The sequence below is a fragment of the Mus pahari genome, chromosome 3 (assembly GCF_900095145.1).
Source record: "Mus pahari chromosome 3, PAHARI_EIJ_v1.1, whole genome shotgun sequence".
In the NCBI taxonomy this organism is placed as follows: domain Eukaryota; kingdom Metazoa; phylum Chordata; class Mammalia; order Rodentia; family Muridae; genus Mus; species Mus pahari.
Window position 1 is genome coordinate 117,811,310 of NC_034592.1, and position 24,546 is coordinate 117,835,855.

Sequence of the window (24,546 nt, forward strand, 5' to 3'; positions counted from 1 at the left end):
CATATGTAGTAGTGTAAAGTCCATATGTAGTAGTGTAAAGTCTATATGTAGTAGTGTATAAGTTCGGGCTGGAAAAAAAAGGACCAGAAGAAAGAAGTAAGCAACAGGAAGAACAGAAATAAAATCTTGTGAGTCTTATACGATCTTTTAGGTTGAAATTAAATTATGTTACTATCTGATCTTTAAGAAAATTCTATATAAAGCCAGGGAGAGATAAGAAACCTAAGTAGCTGGTCTTCATATTTCAAGAAAAATAACAAAACATTGTATTTATAGACTATGGTAAGTCACACATGTTATTGTATGTCTAGATATAGCCAGAATGGCTGCTACAAACATGTATAAAGAAAACTGTCTATTTAGGGAATTTATTTATTTATTTTATTGGCAATTTACTGCTTAATTCACAGTGGCAAAGAATTGGAACCCAGTTGTCCACCAACTGATGGATGGATAATCTAGAACATATGTAAAATAGAATACTATCCAACTCTAAAGATGTGAAATCACAAAAGTTTTATGAAAATAAATGAAATTAAAATATATAATATTGAGTTACACAGTGTCAGCTTAAAAAATAATACATTCTCCCTCATAAACGGTTTCTAGCCCATAATTTGTGTGTGTACACCCATGGATGTGTGTGTGCATACGCATGTGTACATGTAAGCAAATGTTTACGTGGGCACAGTCTAAGATGTATGAAAGAGTCACTATTAGGTGATAAGGAAAGACTGAATGCAAGTGAAGGACATTTGAGTCATAGGAATGGATATAAAGATAATTATACTTGTTTTTCCTAGTTTTAACATTGTTCAGGAATTTTTGGGTTTGGGTGAGGATAAGTGCATAAAAATAAATTTGACAGTGAAAGTATAAAGTCCTGTGTAAATAAAGCTCCAAAACTTCAGAAAGGCTGTTGTAACTGTGTGGAACATTCATTGAGGGGTAAAGACTGTGTGTGCAATTAATTTCACTGCATGTTGTGTGGAAATGGTAAGTTCTTTATAACAAAGTTTTAATAATCTTAAAAATCATTTAAATTCCAAAGTATGCAAAGACATAACCCATTAAAACCTATAGCTAAACATACTGTAATCTCCACACACAAGAGGCTGGAGCAGAAGGGTAATGAATTCAAGGCCAGCTTGAGATTAATTGTGGCACCCTGTCTCATTTACTTTATATAGATCAAGGTAGAGTACTAAACAAGTCATCAAGGAACTGACAACAAAGCAAGAGAAGTGATAAAAGGTATACACACAGTTTACCTCTTAAAGTACTTAAACAGGTGGCCTGTAAGACGTTGTCAAATCTGTTAGGGAAATACAGACTGAAACTTGGTGAGATGCCACTGAACACCTATGGAGAGGTACAATTAAAAGAGTGACTAGCAAGGAAGTAGGGAGATCTGATCACTGGTCACTGATGGTGGGCATGTGAGACAGCATAGAATGCTGGGAAACAGCTGGGTAGTTTCCTTTGGCAAATTATGTATTGCCATGTTATACAGCAGTGCTACTCCGAAAGCATACATCGCAAAACTTGAAGAGCATTTTTACACTGATATGGTCATAGTAGATTATTTTTCACAATGCCATCACACTGAAAACTGCTGTGGTGTCTTTCAGAGTGAAGAGTTACACTAAGTTGGTGCCTGAAGTACAACCCAGTAACTAAAAGTAATGAGCTAGAGTTACACACACATGCACACACACAACATGCAGAGCTACTCAGCAAGTGGAATAAAACAATTCCATGCCAAAAGGTTACATTCTTTCTAATTCCATTTATGTAAGAGTTTTAACATAAAGGAACTCTTTGGACATGGACAACCTGTGTGTGGCTGTCAGGCATCAAGCCCAGGTGAAGGTAAGGAGGGGTAGGGAAGAAATGATACAGCAGCCAGATGAGGGACCACGTGCTGAAGATAGTGGTCCATACCTTGAGTAACTGGTGAATACCCAGACCTGCACATGATAAATCATGACAGAAGCTCAAAGATGTTCTTGGCATTACTGCCTTCTCAGGATTAGTAGTATTAGATTTATCAGAAAATATTTCATGCTATAGTAATAAATGTCAGTTGTCATAAAATAATTTTACACAGATGTGAAAATGACAGACTTAACTCCTCGAAGGACTTGAACATGAACGTGTACCTGTAAGCACATGTGTAGATGAATACATACTGCATACACACACCTTCAATTTATAAGATACGAGATTGAGTGAAATCATTCTTTGTCTAAGTCTTATAGGACTTATATCTCATGTTATGGATGAGTAATTATTACTTTAGCAGTATGCACAAGGCCATTATCCTGGCCCATATCCATGAAGTAAGATGTATCACTTAGCTCCTGGGCTTTGACCTCGCTGTGCATTGCTCTTACAGACACATAGACAGTTACTATGTTTCGTTTACTGCAGAACCAGTGGTTATCCCTATGTTCTTCTGGGATTCAGTCCTTGTTTGTCATTTAACTATGTGACTCCCATTTAAAGTTCTCAGAGCATCGTTTTCAAAACAAACAAAATTTATGCTCAAATCACAAAATTGTTTGAGTGAAATGAATAATTTGCGAACGTATTTCTTAGCTGTTAAGTTCAATTTTGGTTAATGTCTAACCTTCCACCTTTCAATAAAACTCTATGTGTAAGTTTTTTTTTTTTAATTCATTTAATCTTTCTGTTAATAGAAAGTACAGCGAATACCTGGAGTATTTTAATGTTCCACTATTCAGGATGTTAAACTAATTGAAGCATGGTTTGGAACTCCTGGTAGGTTTATAGAGAATTAAAATTAGCTAGCTTTTTTGGTACTGTAGAATCTTCTTAAAATATATATACATTTGAACTGGTTTTAAATGGAGTTATACAATGGGAGTGGAGAGCCTCACCTAGACACCCAATGCTCTCAAATAAAGCCTAGTGGCAGCCATGGGCTGTTTTTCTTGGAACAGGGGCTAGGTGGCACAGGATGACTTGTGCTACTCTGTACGGTCTGCCCTCTTCTACTTGGCAAGCCTGAGTTTGTTCTCTAGAAAGAAGTAGGGCTCTATGGAATTAAACAGAGCACAGAAGAGTGCATGAAGTCTAGGTTTGGATATGACACCTCATTGCCTCCCTCATACAGCTGGCAGAGGCAGTGGTCAGTGGGTTGCTGGCCAGTAGTGCACTTTAGAACCCCAAACATGACGGGCTTACATGACATCATCTAACATAACATGGCCTTAGTTTCCCTCAAGACCTTGATGGCAGTACCCAATTGCTGAGGACATCAGATACTTCATTCATAGGACGTCAATCAAGCTGGTACTGACTAAGAAGTTTCCTCCCTCCTGGCTGGTTTTCATAGTGCTGGAAGATCCCGCATTCACTACTGGAGAAGAAAAATAACTATCAGCCTTACACTGCTGTAATCCCTATGTGGCAAAGAACACCTGGCCTGGCCAGATACTCACACTGGTCCAATAGTGGTATGGATATTATAGGACTGACCAAGAGCAGCTACTTTTTAATTGTCTTTAAAGCCTAATCCATAAGAGAAAACTCATGTTTGTTACTGTTAATAAGACCAAGAATTTGAGTCTAGGAACGTCATAGGTCCTGGAGGAGTACCTGCTACTACTGTTTTGCTAAATGGACACAGTGGTAAAGTGATTCCTAATAGTTTCTCATTATACCCATAGATCAGTGAACTGTTCAGCCCTCAGCAGTTTCTTTTTGTACAAGTTTTCAGTTAACATAAAGAGCCACATATTGTCAACATTTGAGACTTCAGATGCCCAGCCCTACATTGGGCATCTATGGAATACCCCTCCTCTGAAGGCTCAGGGATCACTATCGAAAAGGTGTATAAAGATTGTAAGAGCAAGAAGTATTGGATGACTACAAAAACACTTTTTTTCTGGACACAACAGAACAGTTGTACATATGAACTTAACATCACTTGTGGCAGCCTGCACAAGAGTTGTACATGATCAAATTCCAGCATAGAGTGGGTGAGGAGCCATGGAGTCCCATGCCTATCCAAGGAACTGTTGCTGGTTGGTGGCTGCTGGGAAAGGGGAATTCTGCTTTCTTCAAGGATGTGACCCCTGAGAAGCTACCCATGCTCCAGCAGATGGCCCTACACCCTTGTAATACTGTCAGTACTAAGTGCATTTGGTGGGTTTAAAAAAATACATGAAATTGAGAGGGGACAGTGGGGACAGTAAGAGAGTAGAGGGGATAGAGGTTAAACTTCATCAAAAATACTAAATATACATGAAATTCTCAACAAATAGGAAGGATTTAAAAATTCAAAGCAGAGACAATTTGCAATGAGCTAGTTTCAGTTTATGAGTTCCAGAATGCCATTTATAAATGTTAAGTCTTTTTAGGCTTATCCGAGTGTAAGCCAGGTGTGCTCCGGAAGTAAAACTTGCCAGCTAGAAAAAGACTTAAGCAAAAAGGTAATGGGTTGTGCGTCATCGCTGCTCACTGGTCCATGTCTTTATGTGTCCACGTGCAGGTACCTGCATGGTTCCGAAATAGAAGTTTCTTGGGCTAAGTTTTACTTGAATTCTGGATCACCATGTCAGCAGCTACGAAGATGAAAGCTGATTTCTGATATCGAGTTTTTTTTATTGTTAGAGTACCGGAGATACGACTTTTACCTGTTGCTATTTTGAAAGAACAATGGTTCTCTTGGTGTGGTTGTAACTTCCATTCCTTATAAAGATCGTTTAGAAATCACGAATGTTTCTACATTAAAATGATGGCTACTTTTGTAGCAATGATGGGGAATCGTAAATTTTTAATAAAGAAAGTACAAGCGATTAAAATATACTTCAGACATTTTTACCCAGGAGCACACACTGGAAGTTGTAGATTATGATTTCAGAACTCACCTCTGTTCTATGCATGCAAGAAGTGGGCCTGGAAGGAGGAATGCTGTCAGAGTATCGAGAATGTGTGCCACGAAGTCATCCGACCAACACTGTGAGAGTTAACTTACTTTGGAGTAAGCATAAAATCATTTGCTTCTAACCCAGGTGACTGAATTCCAGGTAATGCTGTAATTTCCAAAAGCTCCCTCTAGTACAGTGGTTCTGAACCTTCCTAATGCTGCAACCCTTCTATACAGTTCCCCGTGTTGTGTGACCCCCAACAATAATATTATTTCATCATTGCTTCATAACTGTAATTTTACTACTATTACAAACCATAGTGTAAGTATCTTATATGCATGATATCTGATAGGCCACTCTTGTGAAAGGGTCCTTCGACCCAAAATGCAACTGGCAGTTTGAGAATTGCAGCTAAAGAGAGAGTGAGAATGAGTCTGAAGATATTGGATTTTTTTCAGTAGCTATGTAACTAAACGTTAGCTTGTATCCATATCTAATTTGTGCTGTGAAAGATCTAGAAAGTGCATAGGAGAGTGTTCTTTCTTACTCTCATCAGCCTCTCTTTCGCTAAAGGTATTAGCTTTAATAGTTTTACATTTGTAAAGCGTCTACCACGCCATGGTGCTCTTGAAGTTCTTGAAGTGGATTAAAATTAATTGTCAGAATTTCAGCAATCCAATTAAAGTGGAAACTGCAGAAAACTCTTAGATATGAAAAAAATAAAAGAAACACAAATCCATTCCTAACAGTTGAGTAGAAATTGTCACTACACTGATCTTCCATTTCTAACATACCAGGATCAACCATTCAATAGTTTGACCATGCCTCCTAATAAGGCTGAAAAAAACAGACCTTATCATGCATACATCTCTGGAGAAAGTGCAATGATCCCTCTATTATTATTTGGTAATATCTACCGGAGCTAGAAATATGTAGAGGTTTACTCAGCAGCTTCTCTTTGGGCTGTTATTTCATATGTGCTTGTATATGTACAAAATGATGTATATATTATCTGAGTCCCAGGGCTGCTGTAATATACTCTCTCAGAAATTATGTAAGCTCCTGTCAACCGGGGGTAACCAGTTGAATAAGTTGTGAGCTGTTCATACAAGCAAAGATTTTGAAGATTGCACAGAGCCAAATGAAGAGGCTATAAGATCTCTCTCTGTAGTGATGAACAAAGACCTGTATAGTATATCAGGCACTAGCATGGTGTTGTTCAGAAACTGGGTAATGCGAGAAATGAATAAGAATAGAATCATGTTCACATAAACAACAAATACCTCTTTCAGGGCATTTACCTTGTGTGGGCGGGAACAGTAAAGGAAGATAACATTGCCACTGTACCTCTAAACTCTTTCCATTCATTTATCAGTGACCATTTCTCACAAGAGAAGGAGAGTTAAAACGTCCAAGTATTTAGTTCTACAGTTTCCACTCATAACTATTTATGTTTGATTCACTTTTAGTTGCTGGATTTTGTCATCTAGTTCTTTTGAAGGATTTACGACTGTTCTGTTTCTTAAACTTCTGCATGAAGGACAATATCATAATTCTGTATATGATTGTCACTTGAAAATCTTTCAAATGCTGTAATGTTACTTGTTCCTACTTTTTGTCTGGAGATTTAGTCAAAGAGTTCACTAAAAATAGCTCATACCATCAATCCTTACTCCACAAGTTGGCCTGATTTTTAAGGTACCTTTTAACTTTACAGTATTTTCCTGGTGCTTGCTTTATCTCCAGCTTTCTACTATGGAATATGTCTAGAGAGATATTTTTGACTCCTGATTGATTGGTTTAAAACTTTACTTCATTCACTAGATTAGTGAAAATGGATGTGATTACTCTGCATGAGTAAATGAACTAAATATCTAAATGATAAGAAATTTTATGCTTCTTTTAGTCTCATATACTACACATGAGCTTGGTGTCAATGTTCTTAGTTCTTTGACATATTCTTTTTGCTATTTGAATTCTTCTTCTTCTTCTTCTTCTTCTTCTTCTTCTTCTTCTTCTTCTTCTTCTTCTTCTTCTTCTTCTTCTTCTCCTCCCTCTTCTTCTTCAATAAAGAAGTCAGTTATTTAATATCGTTGTTTTACATTGACTGTGAAATAAGCTTCATGTATAACATTTTCTGTGTGCCAGAGGTATACACATTTTGCCTATCTGTGATTTTGCTACCAACCACGGTGCTGCGAAGATCTGATGATTGACAGTTAGTGGGGGAATGTCATCAGTTTCTTTGTGTGCCTCTGGTTGTTCAAAGCCTCTGAGAAGTGGAAGCACTGATGGGATTAAATATGCAAAGATTTTATTATTGGAAGTACTTGTGTGATGAAGAAAATAATTATGAAGTGGGCAGAGGAAGTCTGGGAGGTCTCTCAATTTGAGACATAATTTTGAGGGAGAACTGATAGGTTGATTAGAGAAATCTGAAGGTTTTGTTTTGTTTTGTTTTGCCTTTAGTCAAATCAGCTGTCAGAGCACCTTATCTCCTAGGCAGAGACCAGTATGTACTTTTCTGCTGGGATCTATCACAGGCTCTGAGCACCATTGTAAGTCTTGACCTCAGCACAATCGTGATAGTATTCTGACCTCAATAGCCTGAGCTTTTGGTGAGACTGGTTCTCTGCATAGCCATGTAATAATGCTTCCTTCCAAAATGCGTGCTGGACCTTGTCACTTTGTGTTTGTTCTCACATGACTTCACCCACCCCTATGATATGCAATCACTCACTTTTAGTATGCAGTTCTGATCTCTTATCTGCCATGCCAGCCTTAGCTTCCTGTTACCTGTGAAGCCCTTTGACTTGTAACCTTATAGAGCTTCCAACTCTGTGCCTCACCATGACCATATCATTCTTCTCCCACCCTGATCCTACAATTCATCTTCGTCTTAGCTCCTCGTGTCATCTTCCTTGACATCCCCATATTAAAACTTTGGAATTGTCTTCTTACCCTCGGGGTACCACAACAGCTACCACGTCCTTTGGGTATATCTGTAATTCTGCCCTCTTTCCAGTTCATCAGTGACTGATCTAATTAGGTTCACAGTTTTCTCTTTAATCACATATTTTATAATGGCACAATGTTCTCAGTCCATTCTTTTTGGTGAGAGAAGTGGCTGGCCAGACACCGTTTATTTCATAGAGTTCTTATAATTGATTTTTCTCCATTGTCCTTGGCATTGATGCCTGTTAAAATAAATACCAATGTCTGCAGTGGATAATGAGTGTGGTGGTGGCAGTATTCCCACCTCTGGTTTTCACATAGCTACTATGAATGGGAGTTTGAATATGTAATTCAAGTTTCAAACTCCAGCAGTGCCTACTGTATGTATAGTGATAGAGAAAGTGTTAAAGTAGATAGCTAAACTATAAACAAATATGGCTACTGTCTAGTGTGTGCTGGGTTGATGATGGTGGTGGTTTGCTTATGCCTTATAGGCACATTGAAATGAAACATGATAAAGAATTTCATAAAGAAGAAATGATTATTGAACCAAGTAGTTTAAGATTCAACAATGATCAGATTGATTACTTTTTATTAATTTTTTTTTTTTTTTTGCTTAATGAGTAAATTATATCTCCTCTTGTAGGGGAAATAAGTACTTTGAAATGAGAGGGCATGCTGGTTTAGTATTTTAGTAACCATTTTACTATAAAGGTATGGTTGAACATCATGTTTATGTGAATATGTACTTAAAATTCATATAATTTATTGAAATATGTATTATGTTTATTTTATTCTTATTAGGAGTTATTCAATTTGTACATGTAAAAATCAGACATTTTCGAAGCAGAGAAAAGGGAAATGGATCCCTTTCTACTTTGCAACAAAGGTTCTGGCAGACACAGTCTGATGTTCTCATAGGAAGCCCAATGACCTTGTGGATGAATGGATTTTTCAATCACATTGTAAAGTTTGCCATAATTTATCATCCATATATTCTTAAGCAGCAGGGTTACGACAACATATTGATTCTCCAGCCCCCACATCTTATATTACTTCCAGTAAGATTTATCTAAGAGTTAGGTCTGTTTCAGCTTGGGAGAACTTGAGTGCCGACAACTTCCCTCTTCCTTGCTGTTGGTCACATGCAGAGCCAGTGAGGAACTCATACTCTTTGGGGATGCTTTGCTAAGAAAACAAGTTGCATAAGTGTCCAGAAGAAGGATAGTAGAAAGGGTAGTTTTAACAGAGTATTTGTTAATGTTCTATTAGGTCACAAGGCTGTGACTTGAGACCAGCTGGCTTGTTGCTAGGGTATCCCGAATTGGTAATGAACAAGCACCCCGCTTGTCCCCTTTTCTCATCCACTGATACATTAGAACACAGAAACACAGACCTATAGATTCTGTATACACTTCTAGAGTCAGAGTTCTTCAGATCAGATGGCAGGTGAGTCCATTCCCCTGTGATTTTGAAGCAGCAGACCCCTCCCCCCCCTTTTTTACTAGTTGTACATACCCCCATGCTTTTTCCGGGAAGCCTTGTTAATCATTAATCAGGTCAGTGTATGAACCACATGAAATTCTCAGATAAGTACTTTCTTGATAATCTCTTTTTACACTCACTGTTAAAAGTATACAGCTTCATGTTATTTTTGCTTGATTAGGTGAGACTGTTCCGTTCTACACTCGAGAAAAATCCTAACTATTCCCCAATGCCAATACTCCCGTTTTGAAATTTGTAATTCTTTCCCCTTGCTATCAGAGAAAGTGATGCTTTGTGGTTAGTGAGCTTGATGCCCACACTTGTAATCTTGTATTTGTGATGGCAGAATGAGGTGGGGATTCAGTTATTTTGAATCTTCCGGTTGGTTGGCTACTGAGTTTAGAGGTGGAGGCATCTACAGGCAACCTGTAGGTGCTTAATGGCCCTGATTGCATTTTACTCACAGCACCCAGATTATTTATCAGCTTAAAGCTGGCTATTTAAGGGTGAGCATTAACTCTTTAGCAGCACTGGGAGCCCTTTAATAAGTAACTAGAGACCTGGAGGTGATCTCTATTTTTCTAAATGCACTGGCTTTTATTACAGGTGCAGTTCACTGGAGGTCACTCGGTGGTTTCAAATATTTAATGTCCTTTCCTAAGAGAGTGGCCCCAGGCCAGTGAGGAAGCTGGATAGATGTTATTTGTCAGTGCCCTGTGCCTAGCACACTAAGTCAGGTCGTAGTAGTTGTGTTCTGGCAAGGAAAGCAAATTGACAGATGTGACTGGAGATAATAGAAGGGCCTTGGATGAAACACGTTTCTGAGGTAAGAGCATATGCATCAGGGCTTCAGGGCTGAATATATTTGTGGCTTTTGGGGAGTAATGTTTTATTTTGATGTAATTTCAAACTTCAAAGAAAAATTAATAAGACCAAAGCAAGGAACTGTACACTGCTAAATGGGGGAGTCAAAATGACTAAAGACAACATTAAGGGCCCATGACCAGTGACATCACCTCCTGGGAAGATTGAGGTCTGTCATCCAGGCTTCCTAAGCGTTTTGACATAAAGGCTTCCACGAGGAAGAATGCAGCATTGCCTGAATTCTCAGGTCAGAGACAGAGATTAGCTGTGCATCCCTTCTAATCTGCCTGCGGAGATAGTAGTGCACTTCCGTCAGCTACAAGGAACAAGCGGCACCTGAATGACAGCAGTGTGTAGGTACCTGAGGATTCAGCAGGTAGGGATAGTACCTTGGGGACAGGTAGAAAAGTCTCAGATGTAGAATAGGCAGAGAGAATGTTCAGAGAAGCTATAGAGGAGAAAGGGCATATGTTTAGGGCAGAAGGCAGCTCAACAATATAATGGGAGGCAGATGGTGAAGGTATGTGTAAAAGACTGTGAGCTTGTTGCAAGATCTTATGAAAATGGGGCTTGTTTACAGGAAGTGGTCTAATATCCATATAGAACCGGCTGACCTTAATGGAAAAATACTTTCTACTGACTATCCAGTACATTTCCAGCATTGCTAAGACATTTGCTGTGCATGTTCAAGTCCAGCCAAGGATTTCTGCCTTTGTATGTAATACTTAGAATATTTTAATATAATTAGTGGCTAAAAGACAACATTCAAAGTACAGATAACTGGTATTCGGATCCTTATATGTTAGACGAGGCTGTGGGAAACAGATATGTTCACGTGCTGCTGATGGGAGTTTAAATCATTATCACATATACGAATGGAACACCGGTGATGCCTGTCAAAAGTATAAGTATGCCCTTTGAGCTCAAAGTGCAGCTTCTGCAGGTTGCTGCTACAGCAAACTTACCGACGTGCACTTAGGTTAAATAGAAGACTGGGACCCAAACAAAATATTTGACAGGGGCGGGAATTAGCTAAGCCCCGATGGCCATAGCCGGGGAGTACTATGCAGCTATAAAAGGAAATTCAGAGGAAGTAGCAGTGGAGAGGAATGATGTCTCTGGGTACTGATTTGGAAATAGCTCCTGGGGGAGGGGGAAGAGGTAAGAATAATCTTCTTTTGCACATTTTTGCCTTAAAGAAGCTAGGAGATATAAAAAAAATGAATAAAAGTGTTTTGTGGTGGGTGGAAACTGGCAGATGGAGATGGGTGGGTGTGAAAAATCTTCACTGGCTAAATGAACCTTCTTTATACTTTTTAAAGTGTGTTCATGTACAAGTTGATGAAAAATGGAGAAAAGACGACTGTTATGTTCTCATAGGAACCTCAAGGACAGCTATTTTTCCACCCCCAAATATCTTATCCCTGTTTCTTTTTCATTTAAACGGGAACATTTTTCTTTAGACATGAAAATGACATCCTCCAGCTTCCCTTGCCGCCTTGTGCAGCTCCTGGGCCAGTGACACGTAAGTGACATTTGGTGTCCCTTAATATTCTGTCACAGATTTGATCAACCACAGAGTCTTTTTACTTTGCTTTCTTCTTCCCAAGTATAGATGTCCAGAGCCTCAGCAGATGCTAGGGTCCAGGAGAAAGCATTGGACTAAGAGTCCAGAGCAGAAAGATGGAAACATGAATTCTAGTGCTACCGTGTCGCCACCACATATCTGATTTCTGCTTTCTCTGACATGAAATGGAAACAGTTCTATTGTCGAGGTAGCACACTTACTTTGATGTAATTCACAGTATTTGCTAGATATTGGGATCTGTTCTAGTATGATCCCTTAATTTGAATTTCGTGTCCTTTTGTGATCTTTTCTCTTTTGTGGACTTTGCTGGGACTTAGATTTTTCTACTACTTCTTCAGATCTTTTTCAGGTTGAAGCAATTAATGCCTAAGATACCTATTGCTGCAGAATCACGAGCTATGACTATTTCAGCATTCAAAGTGCCAAAGTTGCAAACATTCTCATTAGTGTGGCGTGCCATTTTTCTTTTATACGTAAATGTTTATAAGTAAATAGCTAAATATTTAATCCCTTAGCACTTGACAGAAACCATATTCGTATGTCAGACTAATTGTTCATAAGTTTAAAGACATAGAATTACATGGATTTTAGAATGGGCAAATAACAAGTATTACCACACTTACAATTTAGCAAAAGCATGCCTGGTGAGGACTGGGGAAAGGAAAATGGCAACAGTGATGAAGTTCATGTTTTAGATTGACAGGAGGTCTTCTGTGGTCCTGGTGGAGAGGGCTAATGTATTTTCAGCTAGGACATCTAATAGACTATAATAAATAATAGACTATAGTAAATAAATGTTAATATTTTACCCCAAAAGACTTAGTAATAAATAGATTCATCTTCTCTTGCTGAAAGATTTGCACTTTCAGTACTAGAAGCAAAAGGGCATTCTACCATTCTATCTGTGACCATGACAGTGTCTCTCTTACTGTCCACATCTGACTAGACTAGAATTGCTCAGGGAGTAACAATGCAGTAGCAACAAGGAGACAAAGTTGAGGCATGTTTCATAACATCTAAACTCTTTGCAACCTGCAATGACTTCTTTCAGCCCCCTTATACTAACTCAATTTACATATCCAATTTAGCACCTTTTCTCTGATTTAAGTAGAAATAATACTCGACTGGAAAAAAATGCATAATTATTCAACATTATGAAGACGGGCTTTTCCCAGATGCTATTAGTAGAAAACCTTTTCAGAAAATAAAGGAGAAAGCATTCCAATGGAGAAAAGAAAATAAAAGCGGCTGAAAAGATAAAGCACTAATTTGCCATTGTGTTGCTGAGAGTGAAGGTCTGCCTCTGCTGAAAGTTGCTGTTGTGGCTTGCAGACTTGGGCCCTTTCGAAGGTGGCAAGGAGTGTTCTAGGTGGTCCCTTGAAAATGATATTAGCACCTTTAGGAAAGCATCCATGACATCCTTCTTTCTTATTGCCACACAATAAACAGGAAAAGATACCCTTCTGGGAGGAAGAGTGTGGTATCCAACTGGCATGGAATCTGCCAGGTACTTTGATTTATATGTAACCATCCTCAGAACTGAGAGAAATAAAGGTATGATTTCTTTTTATGAGCCATTCTGCCTACTCTATTTTTGCTTTGAAAGCACAAATGGAGTGAAACAGATTTCTCCCAGTGATATAGTAATGCCAGCACATTTGACGCAGAGCAGATACGCCTTTTCCATTTCATATCTTTTAAGCCATTTGTTTATTTATACATACATTCTTGGGTAATTGTTCACTGAGCATCTACTTTGTGCTAGACCCATGCAACTGGAGATAGAGTCCCCAGTAGCATAGTACTGAGAGTCTTCTGTGGAGTGGAGGAGAAAGTAGACTACCCTGAAAGAGAGCATTTCAAAGGAAGCCTGTTGAGGCGGTGGGTCCAGAGATCCTGGAGTCAGTAGGATCTGAGCTTTCAGACAGTTTGAGTACAGATGGGAAGTACGTTGAGTCTTGAGTCTGTGAATCACTTGAGCTTGGCAATGTGAGAGAGCTTCCCCTGAGAACACTTAGAGAGTGAAGGCAGTGAAGGCAGTGAAACCAGAGCCTAGGGCATGGGACAGTAAGGTCGGAACAGTGATGCAGGAGAGAAAGGTAGGCAGTGCAGGAACATTTGTGACCAGTATGAAGTGTTCTTCCTTATCTTTTTTTGATAACTTTTGGTTGAAAGTTGATTTTATTCAATATTAGAATGGCTACCCCAGCCTGTTTCTTGGGACCATTTGCTTCGAAAATTGTTTTCCAACCTTTTACTCTGAGGTAGTGTCTGTCTTTGACACTGAGATGCATTTCCTGTATGCAGCAAAATGCTGGGTCCCATTTATATATCCAGTATTAGTTTATGTCTTTTTGAGTCCATTGATGTTAAGAGATAGTAAGGAAAAGTTCTTAAGATATCAAGGAACTTTTCTTCTATAATTTAGTAGAAGATATTTATTTGCCCTTTAAGTTGGGAAACTTCACTCTCTTCTATACCTATTATCCTTAGTTTTTATCTTCTCATTGTGTCCTGGATTTCCTGGATGTTTTGGGTTAGGAGCTTTTTGCATTTTGCATTTTCTTTGATTGTTTTGTCCATGTTTTCTATGGTATCATCTGCACCTGAGATTATCTCTTCCATCTCTTGAATTCTGTTGCTGATGCTGGCATCTGTGACTCCTGCTCTTTTTCCTAGGTTTTCTAACTCCAGGGTTTTCTCCCTGTGTTATTTGTTTATTGTTTGTATGTCCATTTTTAGATCTTGAATGGTTTTATTCATTTCCTTCACCTCTTTGGTTGTGTTTTCCTATAATTCTTTAAGGGATTTTTGTGTTTCCTCTTTGAGGGTTTCTAGCTGTTTACCTACCTGTGTTCTCCTGTATTTCTTTACGTGAGTTATTTATTTTCTTCTTCAAGTCCTCTGTTGGCATCATGAGATTTTTATTTTAAATCCAAATCTTGCTTTTCTGGTGTGATCTTGTAACCAGGACTTGCTATGGTGGAAGGATTGGGTTCTGATGATGTTAAGTAACCTTGGTTTCTGTTGCTTATGATCTTATGCTTGCCTCCTGCCATCCGGTTATCTCTAGTGCTACCTGCCCTTGGTATATCTGACTGGAGCCTGTCCTTCCATGATCCTGGTTGTGTCAGACCTCCTCAGAATCCAGCTGTCTTTGTGATCTTGTGATCTTGGATATCAGAGCTCCTGGTTGTCAAGCTGCCTCTGGGACCCCGAGATCCTGGTGTGGCCAAGCTCCTGGGATCCAGGGACCCTGGGCATGTTGGAACCCTTGGAAGTGGAGCTTCCTCTGGGTGTTGAGGGACTGGCTCTGATCCTATGATCCTAGATGAGTACCTGGGAGTGGAGCTTCTTCTGGGTGTTTTGGGAGTGGCTTTGGAGTTTGCCTCAAGGTCTGCTCAGGGCACAGGCCCAGAAGGAACTTGTGCCACTGGTTGGACAGAGTTCCTGGGTGCCTGGATCCTGTTGGTCCCAGTTACTCCCCAGTGTTGGGGCAGATGTTGTGTCCTCCTCATCACAGATGGGTATTTAGAAGTTAATTTTGATACTTAATAAACAGGATCAGACACTGGGCATTTAGTCATATTGAGGATTTAAAGTGAGATATCTAGATATTTTGGTCATGTTATGAAGATGTCACCTTCAGAGACCCACTCTAAGTCATTGACATATATTTGCAGGGAATCTGGGTGTTATTTGAACTCAACGGTGGATTAGAATTGTATAGGATTGCACGAGGCAGGGGTAGGTGGGTTAACATAACCTTGACACTTGCAGTTCTGTTTTGTTCTGTTCATTTCTGGGCATATGGTAAAACAGCAAATTTAAAATTTGTGTATCAAAGATTGCATCTGTGTAAGGACAGAGCCTGGTTGGGTTCTCTACTAACAGTTTTTGTTAGAGAGGAAATCTTTCTTGCACCTGAAAAATTTCCACAAATATTGTTAAATAAGTTAATAAAAATTAAAATCATTTTACAACAAACTCCATTGCAAATATAGTTTGAGATTTTGCCCCAAGAAGAGTTTATAAGGGGTACACATCTGTGTGGCTTCTTTCTCCTGGCTAGGACTTATATCTGTGTGCACACATGCTTCTGCCATTTTTATTTTCTTAGGTGAGGAGTCTTCATTGTTCACTCATCCATAAAGCTTGTTTTAATTGCAGATGTCAGGGTACATGAATTATATTTTGATAAGGTATCTTTACTGTGCCACTGTGCCTGGTACCCTAAGTAATGTTCTTAGCATCAGAGCTGCAGGGCGAGACATCTACAGCTAAACAGAGGAGCTGTTGCAGCATCTTAATCACAACACCTCTGAAGGAAGTGTCCTCAAGATGAAGGAAAAATCATCAACATTCTGGATAAAATAAAACTAAGTTTTAAGAGCTGTATTTAGAAAATAAGTGATGGCCGTGTTTTAGCATGAAAACAGTTAGACATAGATGATTTAAGAAAAAAAAAAAAGACAAGAAAGTCTTGATGTCTCCATAGCATTAAATGTTTGTGTCACAGGCATAAAATTGGACAGTAAGGCACTATCCTTATATATTAAATTATGGGAAATAAAAGAAGGTACACCCACCCTGATCATAAACATGCAAAGTGTAATTGTTTGTTTACATAGAACTGGGAGGGATATTCAGACATGAAGCCAGCTGTTTCATTAGAGTTGGTTTTAAGTTCCCTTCTGCTGCTATAATGATATTTATGCAACATCTTCAAAAACACAGAGGAGACAAAATTGATTCTTTTATGGAAAATGTTAATTATATTGAAACTGTGGTTATAAATGGAAGACTGGTGTTACATTAACTAATAATTACAGTGGGTATGTTGCAGCAGTCTGTCTAGCTTCTGTCATGAGTGATGCTGAAGTTCTCTGTCATGGAAGATGCTACAGTTCTCTGTTGTGGGTCTGTCCTCCTTAACTTCAAAAGGTGTGCGGTGCGGTCAACCCTGCCCCTCTCTGTAGCATCATTAAGAAGATAGGCTTTATCCCTTGTGTGACACAATGCCAGCTTCAGGTCTGCACTTAAAAAACCACAGAGAAAGTCTGAGAGAATCTGTGAGTCAGTCCTTTATTACATATTTACTCTTGGTCCAAAAATGTACTTTATTTCACAGTGATACATTTTATTTCATTATAATATTAAATTCTCCTTTTTTTATTTTTTTAAATCTCTAGTGACTGTCACCATTCTTCACCTGTGTTACAACTTTTAAACTGAAATGATTCCAAGCAGGACATGGAGTCTTGTCTCTCCTTACAGACTCATGGGGGTATTTTAATGGTGACAGGAGGAGGTCAGTCTCAAAGCAGCAACAGTATTTGGAATGAATCATTAGCAATTGGATATTTCTTTGTTTTGCTTTTCCCACCTGCTCTTTTTTTTTTATCAGAGTCATGAGATCCTACTCTAGAACTTTTAGGATACAGACCCTAAAAAAGAATATCTTTTTGGAACATGGGGCTGGAAGCATGTAACTAGAGAATTTGTCTATCAGGGTTTTTTTTTCTTTTCTTTTCTTTTTAAGATAGAGTCTTGTAGCATATCCCAGGCTATATGTTCATAATCTCAATCCTCCTGCCTCAGTCTCCCAAGTGCTAGGATTACATGCCTGTGATAGCATACTTGGATAACAGGTAGAATGTTTTCTTTGATGTGTTATTTTTCTAATGGAGTATTTTTTTATTCATTTTCTTTATAACTAAACTAGATTAGATCTCATAAAAAGCTTTGAAAGAAGGAGACCATTGATGCAAGCATCGACAAGAAGGGGGGGAACAGTCATTTTTCTTATAGCAATAATGTAGAGAACACATGACTTCATTCCGTCACTAGGATGTTGCCCTTAGAGAGGAAATTCTCTGTTTATGTAATGTACTTTCCCAAGTTAATTAAAGGGTTTAACAGGCATCATCCCACTATACAAACAGAAGTCTAATAAAATGTAAGCTGTTTAATATCATTGCATCTGGATCATAGATGACATATGGCTAGCTCCTGACTATGACAGTAGGCTTTCAGCCCAAGGAGCTTATGTGTACTCTTTGATCTGCACCTCCATATAGAAAGTAAGAAACTTGTGAATCAAATCATTATGTCAAGACCAAATTAATATTTCACTTACTGTATGATGATAATTGAAAATCATTTAATAGAGATGTTTCAACTCTTTACGATTATGCATGTTAGATAAAGAATATACATTTTACTAGTGAACTTAATGTTCATAACCCAAAGAGTAGGCTAGTTAGGTAAATGTAATAGAGAATGGAGGGTAATTTTGTTGAGTGTTTAACAATACTTTAGTATTGTTCAGCTTTTGTCTGGGTCTTCACAATGGGAGCTTTTGACCAGGCAGTGGAGATGATATTAATACGTTTTGTTCTTAAAATTGCTTTGCTGGCAGTTTTCTGTGGAGAGGATGATTAATCATGTCAGAGATAACATGAAAGAATAGCTGTGAGCTATAAGGGGCAGCTACCAGGACCACAGGATCTCAGGCTGCTCTTCTGATTAAACTTGGAGGAAAAGAGAAAGGATACTCTCTCACCCCTTTCAAGTAAGAATTGAGGTTACCCAATGTGTTTAACCTTGGGAATTGTCAACAGTTGGGAACAAACTCGTGTACATTTTTCAGTTCAGTACCCAAGTGGCTTTTCCATTAGAAGTGAAAGTGGAAATAGCTTCTCCTGGCAAATGTAGCATTTGTTCTCCAAGGAGTTAGCTATTGTCTTCAAACAATAGGCACATGTACAGTGCAATTAAGGAACAGCAAAGGAGGCTGTAATCTTATGATAATTTTACTGTGGTATATTACATTGTTTTAAAAGGTTATTTTATTCTACTACACATACATTTTTTTTCTCTGTGTTCTTAAATTACAAAAGTGGATCTTGCTCGATGAATGCATTTGAGGCTTTCCAATTTCAATGCTGTCTTCTCTGTTGGAAAAAAAAAGAACCAAAGAATCCAAAAATATACAAAATGAAAGATGAGGTCTCCCTTCCCTGACTCACCTAGAGGTCTTCACTGCGACCAGATCTGATATGATTTTGTCACAAGTTGATGTCTGTCCAAACCCTGCTGCTATAATTTTAAGTCATTTAATTTATGGGAAATGTTCTTGGTATAATCTAATTGGAAAAACCAAAGCCTTGTCCTCACTGTCAGAAAAAGTCCAATCTCATTTTTGCATTTGACAAACGTTACTAGAGACTGCCATGATTCCCATCCTAGTTTTAAATCCTGTGGGACAGAAGAGGTGCACAGCTCACCCTGTGATTTGGTTTCTGTGATGCTGGGCTCTGCAGTGGTCAGTATTGCCTTCTGCCTCCTCTATTTGATCTCACAGGACTGTTCCTCCTGAACGATAAATTCCCTTTTGAAATTGGAAGATGATGGAGGACATTTGCTAAGTAAGCCTGATTAGCTTTCCCATTACTGCAAGATGAAGGAAAACTCAGGACATCAGCATAAGCTCCTGGTGTCTTGCATGAAGGAGGATGTGTACAGTCTTCACTTCATGCTTAGAAAGCTTTGGATTCCTGAGACAGCCCTTAGCAAGGTGCTGTTTGGATAAGGGGCATGGTGTTTCCCTGCAAACATGAGGCTGGCACCCATGAAATGAAACACAGCTAGCTAGCAAAGAAGCGCCTTTCCTATTCATCCAATAGGAAAGCTGTACCTAGGCTCCCTTAAACTCTCCACTTCGCTGGTTCTCTTGGGGAATGGTGTGCTTTTAGCACCGCTCTAGATGATATAAGCAGAAGGAGAAACACCAGTGATGAACTTGTCCACATCTGTGAATCTGACTCTTCAGGCCCCTTATGTCTAATCATTCAAACAGTGAGGACACACCTTGATGTGCAATTGGGTGACATCTTGATAAGCCCTTTGTAAACTGAAAACCTCACAAGTTGGTAGTGTGTTAAATAAACTCACCACACTGCAAGCCAGCTTGGCTTGGCAACACAGCACACTGTGCAGTGGGGGCTCCCTTCTCACCCCAGAACTGAGAAAGACGATTGGGGATCCGGGGAGGGATAACGTCTGAAACACTGTTTTACTGAACATATAGTGTTTTCTTACTGTTACAGAAATGAAATAAATTTTTTTAAAAACCTTTTTATTACATTTATTTTATGTAGGAAGGGGTACATGCTACAGCTCACATATGGAAAACAAATAGCAACTGCATTCTCCTCTTCTACCATGTGGGCTCTGGGGACCAAACTTGGGTTATCAAGCCTAGTGGCAAGTGCCTTTACCCAAAGCTGCATCATTTCANTGGCNCNATTTCCTTTTCTTACATANTATATTTTGATGAGCAAGAGCCTTCAATTTAATTTAATCTNAAAGCTATCCAACTCTATAATTTTTCTATTTATGGTTGTTTTACATTTTTTCTACTCCATAATTATAAAAAATATTTATCATATCTTCCAAAGTCTAGCTTTTTTTAAAAATTATTATTATTATTTTCTTTATTTACATTTCAAATGCTATCCCGAAAGTTACCCATACCCCTCCCCCCACCTCTGTTCCCCTACCCACCCACTCCCACTACTTGGCCCAGGCTTGCCTTGTGCTAGGTCATATNGAGTTNGGAAGACCAAGGAGCCTCTATTCCCACTGATGNCNNATTAGGNCATCTTCTGCTACATATGCAGCNAGAAACACAAACCCNGGGGGTACTGGTTAGTTCCTGTTGTTGTTCCACCTACAGGGTTGCAGCCCCCTTCAGGTATTTGGGTACTTTCTCTAGTTCCTCCATTGGGGACCCTGTGTTCCATCCAGTAGCTGGCTGTGATCATCCATTTCGGTGTTTACCAGGCACTGGCATAGCCTCACAAGAGGCCGCAATATCAGGGTCCCTTCAGCAGTATCTTGCTGGCATGAGCATTAGTATCTAGGTTTGGTGGATGATGATGGGATGGACTCCCGAATGGGGTACTCTCTGGATAGTCCATCCTTTCATCTTAGCTCTAAATTTTGTCTCTGTACCTATAACCTTTCATGAGAGTTATGTTCCTTATTCTAAGGAGGAATGAAGTAGTAGAAACATTATAGGGCTGTCCGTGTTCAAGCAAAACCTGTAGCAGGTGTGGCTCAATCTCTAAATGTCTTCACAGCCTGTAAGATTGATAACTATGCGTTCCATCTCTCACATGACCTCAATGATAGAGTGACATTGGATAGAGTGACATATTCTTTTTATTGTTTGGAATTTCATAGATCCTTTGAATCTTAGCTTTGTGTTTTACAGTGGAAGCTGTATTCATTCAGTTTCCTACAGAAATCTAAACTGAGTCTTTACTAAATTAGGATTAGTACAGATCCCTAAACTTCTTGAGTTACCAATTTTCCTAAAATATACCATTCAAAGCAGTTCATTACCTATCACGCCATCCTTGATAAAAATAAAAGCCTGCTTTCTAGGTCAATCTTCATTAAGCTATTAATATCCTATTCACACTGTAGGGGGTTTTCTTTCCCTTATCAGCATTGGCATTGCTGAAGTATGTGAATTTCCTTTGTTGAACCACTGATGCTTGACCTTCAATACCAGCAGAATTCATGCCAGCACATGGTATTCTAGACTTAGGTACTGAAGCATAGTTAGACTTTTACTGTGAGTCCGGGGATAGACTTACCTGTTTTCTATGATTGTTTTTCAATTATAGTAACACTGAAGACCTTGCTCGAATAGAACACTTAGAAAAGTCTGGGATGACGATGATGATGATGATGATGATGATGATGATGATGATTATTGTAAAGCAGATACTTCTATAGCATTAGTAGGCATGCATCTATCTATCTATCTATCTATCTATCTATCTATCTATCTATCTATCTATAATATATTATATACATATACCAAATAACATTCAAAAAATTTTACTCAGTGGTAAAATGAAAACTTCAGGTAAATGAATGGAATTGTAAAGAGTTATATTGGGTAGGTAACCCAGTCTCCGAAAGACAAAAATTAGATACTCTCTTTCATGTAGGACCCTGACTTTTCATGTTTATATGGTTGTAAATTAGGGGGTCATGAGAGAGTGTCTGACTCTGAAATGCGATGGGAGACCAAGCGGAGGGAACAAAGGGCATTGAGAAGAGGGGGTGCTCATGGTGAAGTATGTCTTGGAAGTAGAGAGGAGGCTGCTGGGGTGGGAGCAACAGGATGGGAAAGAATGGAAGAAGAGAGAAAAACCAAGAACAAAGTTTGTTTGGAAAAGTCATAATAAACCCAATTCTCTGAAAGCTAATAAAAACTTAATAAATAAATAAATAAATAAATAAATATTTACAGAAAATATAAACACATCCACTTTATTAGCATGCAGACATGCTTGTTTTTAATCAATACAATCATGTGTATACTAAAATAAAATTCATGATTTATAAACAAATGTGTAATGATTCTGTATGCTCTTTTTTTTTTTTTTCTAAATGAAACTCACACCCACAAACTCAAATGTGGTCCAAAAGTCCTGTTCACTGGTCCAACAGATCCAGCAATGCAGTGGTATACTTCATCTGTGTATCCTTTGAAAGATACTTGTTATACTTGGAAGTTTTGGTTGCTTCTGCATGTAGAAGCTACCGACGGCCATCTGTGTATTCACGTTAGAACTCACAGCTGGAAGTGTTTCATCAGCTTGTACGAGCTTTAGCCTAGTTTACCTTTGATATAATACAACGGAGACACTTTCATCTTTGTACATTTAGTGGTGAAAAACAACATTTTATTATTCTTGGGTCCCTTATTCCACCCATGTTGTGAATTATCACTTCTCTAAGGCCCCTTGGATACCCTTGAAATTGCATATCCTATTTCCTGCTGGAATACCTGGATTCATTGTCTTAGAAGTGCATTTATATATTACTAATTCATGTAAGAGTTGTTCTGTAGGCTGGTATAATACTGAACCTGAGGTGCACAAAAGTAGTATCCCATGTAGCTTAAGGCTTAGTTAGTCAGAGACTAAATGCTCATTAGACAATGGCCAGAAAGCATGATGTTCTTGAGTTGAGCCCAGGAGACTCCAGCCTGTGTACAGAGGAGGAAACAAGGTCCCCTGAGGTTTCTGTGACAGCAGCTTTCTGCAAGGGCCACCCAACATGTGATCATTTGTGACATTTCAACCTTTGTATTCAGAGGAATCTTAAGACAATGAGTCCCTAAGGCAGGAGGCAGCAAAATAAACTAGAAAAGGCAGGAGGCCATCTATAGTACAGAATGAAGGCTGGACAATGCTTACACCAGCCTGCCCTGTTGCACAGATTTTATGATTTCTGAGATGCCGTGGAACCCGGAGGACAGTATAAGTAAAGGTAACAATACGGAAAGTCGTGGATGTCTATCTGTCCCATCAAGTCTGGATTTTCTTTAATACAAATTAAGAGAAATATATAAAAAAAATCCTTTGCCTTTAGAGAGCTCTGATCTCCCGTCTCTAACACCTGTTATGCATGGAGACAGATCATTGTTCCATAATTCTTTTGGAGGAAATTTTCTTCAATAATGAAGGCATCTTCCAGCACCGAACAAGAAAACACTAATGAAGACATTTTCCTACCAGGCGGAGAGTCCCAGCCAATTTAGTATCCACATCTAAAAGTTTCCATATAATGTATTCTGAACTGCTTGAACAACACAGGGGCAATAGTAAAAGGTATTTTAAAATCCCGTGATAAAGGGGCTGAGAAAGCCAAAGGTCAGCACTGGGGGCGTGGGTGTCAAAGAGCAGTTTTAGCATTTGTGAATGATAAATAATAACTTCAGCTTAGAAATGGCTTCATTATTTGATGGTGCTGGCTGTGTCTTCATCCATCCTAAGGCTGCTGCAATGTATTTATATTGCATCTCCCCCTCGCTTTCTTCCCAAATAAGAATGCTGTCTTTTATGTCAGGGTCCCATGCTAGCTCATTCATTTTTGGTGCAATAAAGCCCTCTGATGTGGCCTTTGCGTTTCCCTTTAAACAGTTGTGTTATTAGGAAAGTGGTTTGGGCTGGTGTGCTATTTAACTTTTTTTTTCATTCTCTAGTAGAAAAAGGATGCAGCTCTCCTGGATCCTTACTTGGTGATTGTGATTTCCTGCTCAAGGAAGTCTACCTGGAGGGAACCCAAGATTACCAATAGGACTAAGCTACCGGGAAAATGGTGCAGACATGAAGGATGCTGCCTACCATCCTGTTTCTTTGTATGCTTCTGGCTTAAAGACATTTTGCCTTCTCGGCTGCAGAGGAGCTTCTTGAGGCTGTTTTCCATGCTGGGCTGTGTCAGACTGCTGTGTTTACTCTCTGAATTGGAGGCCACTTGAAAAATTCCTTTTTTTTTTTTTTTTTGTCTCCTAACCTTCTGGAGGATAACATCATCTATTTTTCTCCCTTCTACACTGTAACCAGGAGGCAGGTCATAGGTTCCCACTGTAACTTCTCATCTCTTCTGAGTCGGTTTGTGAAGTTTGAAAGTCCAGGGAAGAAAAATGGAGACAAACTCTGAATGCTGTGTAGGGGAAGATGCTTAAGGACCACCTTTGTTTCCTGTTGTACTGAGATGCCAGCTGGTAGACAACCAGGAGGCATGATAAGCTTGGGTGAGGTGACAAGGGACAGGACTTTCCCCTTGACAAAGCTTAGAGTTCACTGTCCCTGCCCCTCTTGGAATAAGAAAGCCAGATATTATGCAATAAATGTGGAATTCTCCATCAAGAGTCCTAGTTTGAGG

The 24,546-nt window shown here is 38.9% G+C and overlaps 1 protein-coding gene across 4 annotated transcripts in view; it reads left to right on the top strand.

The window, feature by feature from the left end:
- Plcb1 (phospholipase C beta 1) overlaps nt 1–24,546 on the top strand; it is a 671,407-nt gene that overhangs the window by 52,134 nt on the left and 594,727 nt on the right. Inside the window, exon 1 of one of the 4 annotated variants that reach the window (XM_029535966.1) lies at nt 9,106–11,727. The exons of the other annotated variants lie outside the window; for them this stretch is intronic. The gene's annotated coding sequence lies outside the window, so the exon portion shown is untranslated. Of the gene's footprint in view, nt 1–9,105; nt 11,728–24,546 lie in introns of those variants that run through there. 4 annotated transcript variants of the gene reach the window in all.